At 25.6% G+C, this 5,699-nt stretch overlaps 1 long non-coding RNA gene across 1 annotated transcript; it reads right to left on the minus strand.

Annotated features, from left to right (window-relative positions):
* Window positions 1–899: 899 nt before the first annotated feature.
* LOC132926595 (uncharacterized) lies at window positions 900–5,041 on the minus strand. The gene is made up of 3 exons (XR_009661483.1): window positions 4,963–5,041; window positions 3,304–3,390; window positions 900–1,698 (listed from the first exon to the last, which is right to left on the minus strand). It is a non-coding gene; the product is annotated as an uncharacterized LOC132926595 (long non-coding RNA).
* Between the last annotated feature and the right edge of the window lie 658 nt (window positions 5,042–5,699).

The raw sequence follows: 5,699 nt of genomic DNA on the forward strand, positions 1-5,699 counted from the left end.
GATTTTTTTGTAAACTATTTTATAACCAAATGATTGGTAAATGTTTTAAGTAGCTAGTATTTAGGGTTTACGTTGACATTTTTTTTATATTACTACACATAAAAATAGAAGCTGATTTCATTAAAAAATAGTTTGCAGTGTAAATAGTATATAATATATTATATTTCACCATTTTTACTAAATGTTTGCCTAAAGAACGTCAATGAGAAAAACAATCATCTCTAGGTATAAAGTTTAATAACTAGATTACATTTACCGGCTTATATATATATAGTCGATAAAATATCATCTAGAAAGTCAATTGCCAAATTGAAACAATTCAACTTTTGGCACACAGTTCTACGACTTCACCTATTTATATATTATACAAACAAATATAATTGGATTATAAAATGTTAACAAAAACAATTTAATGTAAAACCAATATTCAATAAGTGATTTATTTATAAATAGTTAGTTAATTTCATCACTTCATTCGGGATTTTATTAAGTACTGTGAAATGTTACACTTTCGTAAAAATAGAACAATTATGTAAATATTTTTTTTTTTTGCGAAATTATAATTATAATATTTATATTTTATATCGTACATTTTTAAATCTTTAATATTATTGGACGTAAAATTAAATAATTCTATAGTATTTGTTTAAATTTAAACCCTTTTAAACATAAAATTAAATCTACAGCAAATTTTGAATTTAATATTATTTTTAATACATTTTTGAATAATAAATAATTCGTTATTTTATATTTTTAACATTATTATGTATTTATTTATTTAACCATGATGATCAAACAGTTTTATAAAATACATTATTAAACAAATAGATACCTAAAGCAGATACAAAAATATTATACATACATATATAACAGATACATAAAATATTTGTAGGCAAAATAATTATTTGTACATACAGCTGTTGTATTAAGCTTTAAATTAAATATATATTTAAATACTAATACAATCATAGATTATTGGCCTATTAGTATAGGACCATAGGTAATAAGTAAAATTACGCAACTATTTCTAATAAGTTAAACAAAACACATAAGTAGGTTAAGACATACAAAAACATGATGTACTTAATACATAATCGATACATCTTATCAACATTATGTGTACAATTTTATCATATAAGCAACATTGTACAATTTTTCCAACAACATCAAATATTTATGTTTGTTTAAATTTTAAGGCAATAATACAATTATTAGTTCTGTAAAATATTATCATCATTATCATGTAAAATTTTTTTTTGGCTACCACATAAGCAACTCTGTAAATTTTTTTTTGTTGTTTTACCATGTCACTATAAAAAGTGTCGTCAACAACAACATAACCAAAAAAAATTATAAATATAATAAATTAAACATGTATATTAATCAAAGGCTAATACTCCATATACTGAAATTGTAACAAGAAACTGCTCCGTTAAAATAAAACCATACCTTACTATGGAGATGTTATACTCAAGAGATAACTATTATTAAAAACACGTGGTGAACCCAATTTAGGAAAAAATGTTAAAAAAAAAAAATTAAACATATACATATACATATACGTATATATATGAATACAGAATTTTTAGTACTCATCGTCGTCGCCATCTTCCTCCTCCAGATGTGCGACTATTGTTTCTAATGGGGGGGGGTACTATACTCCACATATCATCTCCAAAGTACATCGGCGGCCACCAACTAATACAAAATGTTTAAGTAAGAAAAAAAAAACGACAAAATATATATAATAATAGTAATTACAAACATTACATATCATAAAACTCATACACAACCACAACGCTTGGCATTACGAAAGATTTTTTTTTTGTATAACAAAAACAGCGAGGAACAGCTCTGTAAAAAGCTAAGCGCAGACTGAGGTAAAGTAAAACATAAGACAATAGAAAAAAACCACAAAGGAATAATGAAACGGAAACATCAGCAACAAAACCAAGAAACCAAAATCGCAGACATCGCAAACCCAACTCTCACATATTTTAGACACCATCGCCTTATGAGAAGAAACATACACATAAACTTAAATTCTACAAAACACCCACGATAGCGAGATGTAATATATGAGGTCATATTTTTTGTAATTTCGGAGACTGTTGTATTGAGCTTTAAAATAAATATATAATATTTAAATAAGAAATGTTAGCATTTAAAAATTAGATTAAGTATAAACAATCATAGGTTATTAGCCTAATAGTATAGGACCATATAGGTAATAAGTAAAATTGCGCAACTATTTCTAATAAGTTAAACAAAACACACAAGTAGGTTAAAAATACTTAAAATAACAATTATAACAATTTAATATAACATACTGTAACTGGGGTAAGAAAACAATAATATAATTTATGCTTAGTCAATAAGGTAACCAGGTTAAGACATACAAAAACATAATGTAATTAATATATATAAGGAGGATGAAAACTCCAAGACAGTGGTCAGTGGTGGTGATCGTGTGACTCGATTACCACTGAACACCGCGCGTTGAATAAAGTATTATAAAATATTTTCGTGTGTTCACTTATTGTGTATTTTGAGTAATCGGTGTATACGACACAGCATAAATGAAAAAGTACCTTTGTGTAATTCGATTTAAGGTTAGGTTAATGTTTGGCCAAAGGATTATAAATAAAAAATGTTGGAAATTAACATTAACAGAATTATTTTATTATAAAAAACAAATTGTGATGTAGAAACGACACAATATTCTTCGTTAAATTATTGCATAACTATGCTAAAATTATTAAAAATGATTTATCATTGAATTTAATTTCAACCCGGCATACATTAAAGTGACTCCTTACCTACTCGATTACGAGATGAACTTAAAACCTGCTATATACCTGGGACTATTTTATATTTTTTGTGGGGTCTATTGCAGAAAAAAAAAATCTTTTTTATATAATAATATTTTTAAAAACGAACATTTAAATGCAAATGTTTACATATATAATTATTATATCAATTTTAGAAAAAAATATTTCCATATTTCCTATTTTTAATATTAATGTGTAATATACAATCTAGTATATTGTTATGTAACTAATAATATTATTAAGTTATAATTTTTTTTTTAATCTTCATACATCTTTTAACTTGTTTGCATAATATAAAATATTTTAAGTGAATAGCTTATCGATTTTAACTTATATAACCTCCCAGCCTTATAGTCGTTATTTGAATGGGATATTATTCAATTTCACGTTTAATATAATAAACTAATAACATAATATATTTGTAGTAATTGTCACATATTCGTTCGCCCCTTGCAGTGACAGTGTGACTCACCAAATTATGTATCATTTTGGCATGCGTGGATATCTCTCTAGTCCGAGTACTTTTGTACTTTTGTAGTGTCCTCCTCAATGTGGAGTGCTAAAAATTTTGGTATTAACAAAAAAAAAAATATATTAATAATAATAATAATAATACACAACTGTTTATAGTTTTGTCGATTGTAGATTGTATACAATTGTTATAATATTAAATATTCATAATTAAATATTGTGTCCGGCGTATTCAAACTAGGGAGTATTTTAAAAAATCATGTCCTGCATCAGAGTAAGAATCGGGCACATCTCTACCTCGTCTAACTGGCAATAAGGCACAAAGAAAAAGTCAACTGAAACCAATAATGCAACGATCCTCGTTCACAATATGATACACATAATTTATTATTGTTGTTCTGTGTAGTGGGGACTTGTGGCTTTGACGTGGACAATTGAGGAATTGTCCACGTCAAAGCCACAAGTAAAACCAGTAACCACCTATTTGAAACTGAAGAAAATCTCGCGAAACCAATAACTTTGTGGTTCATGCAAGATTCTTAACACCGCATTGATAGGCAACATATACCTAATAGTGAGACATTAAATTTCAATAATTTCAAAATATATAATATTAATACAATATTAATATGATTATTCCTTAAACAAATATATATATATATTGTCAGTTTGCGTTGGTAGATACTTAATAATGTTTTTTTAAATTAGCGGTCGCCAACCTTTTGGACCTTGCGGACCACTAAAACTATATTCTAAATTCTACAGACCACGTATAGCTTAAAATAGTTTTTTTAATTAAATACCGTTCCACTATTTAGAATTTAAATTATAAATATTATTATTTAGTATAATATATTATAATGGATGATTAACTATAAATATAATATTATAGAATAAAAATTATATTTTATATACATATGAAAAAAATATACAGAACCTTGATATATGGATCTTGAGTATAAAAAATAACCTAAAAATGTTTGTAAACAAAATGTAATAAACATTTAAATTTTAAGTTTAATTTACCGTAAAAAAATATATATTATACGAAATTATTTCAAATAAATTAAAAAGTAAAATATGAATAAAAAAATTTCGATTTTCATTGTTTATCTTAATGAAAATCACTGAAAATAAATGAAACAATAATTTAAAATAATTTTTGAATAAAAAAAATTTTATATCAAAATCTAAAATTGAAAAAAATGGCCCACATTGTACAAATACCAAAAAATTACCTTTAATATGAAAAAAAATGCATTTACAGCTATAAATGCAAAAAATTGCAAAATGAATATAGTGTATTCTGAATCAAGGGAGCAAACATCCTATCTCCAAAATACTTTGTTTTGCCTTAGTTCGCACTGTCATAGAATTCGATTCAGTTTTATGAAACCCTGTTGTTGTATTAAGCACTAAATAAAATATGCAAGAAATGTTAGTATTCAAAAACTAGGTTAAGAAAACAATTTAAAAAAAATATTTTTATCAAGAAAAAAACAAAAATAACGTCTTCTAAGTTGTCCGCCTCAAGGGTGGCTACAACGACGTGGTATATGAATGGTATGACACTCTACCTTCAGTGTACAACGACGACCACCAGCTAATATACATTTTTTTTTTATATATATAAAAATAATAATTACGAAACACAACATACCATAAAACATATTGACGACAATGATACCAGCCATATTGGAAATTATGATAACCGATTACGAAACAACACGATCAAATGCTAAACAAACACTGCAGAAGAAGAATATCAGACGAGAAATTAAACCACAGAAAAATAAAAGAGAAAATGGGAACCTCAACACAAAAATAAGAAAGATGCAAACAACGCAGAACCAACGCCAACACATTTCAAACAATACAATTTAATTATCTCAAGCAAAGAAAAATGTATATGTATAATAAAATAAAAACGGAAAGACGAAATCTTTCAAAACATCTTACGACACTAATATAATTTAATTATGAGGTCATATTTTTTGTAATTTTGGGTACTGTTGTATTAAGCACTTAATAAAATAAAATGTAATACGCGTAATAAGAAATATTATTAGTATTTAAAAACTATGTTAAGAAAACAACCATAATATATGTAATAAGTAAAACTATTTATTAAAAAAAATATAAATTAACATATAAATAATGAGAGACGTTAGCATTTGAAAATTACGTTAAGAAAACAATTATTGTATAATAATACAAGTAAGTATTTTTTATAAGCATATTGTAACAAGGGTAGGATAACAACAATATTACAACTGGTATAATAGTTGTATGCATAGTCGATAAGATAATTAGGCTAAACATAAACTTAACAATATAATATTTTTAATATATAAGGACGGTGTGATGATCAATAGAGGGTGAGTGGTGGTGATCGTG

This window comes from Rhopalosiphum padi, chromosome 3, assembly GCF_020882245.1.
Source record: "Rhopalosiphum padi isolate XX-2018 chromosome 3, ASM2088224v1, whole genome shotgun sequence".
In the NCBI taxonomy this organism is placed as follows: Eukaryota; Metazoa; Arthropoda; class Insecta; order Hemiptera; family Aphididae; genus Rhopalosiphum; species Rhopalosiphum padi.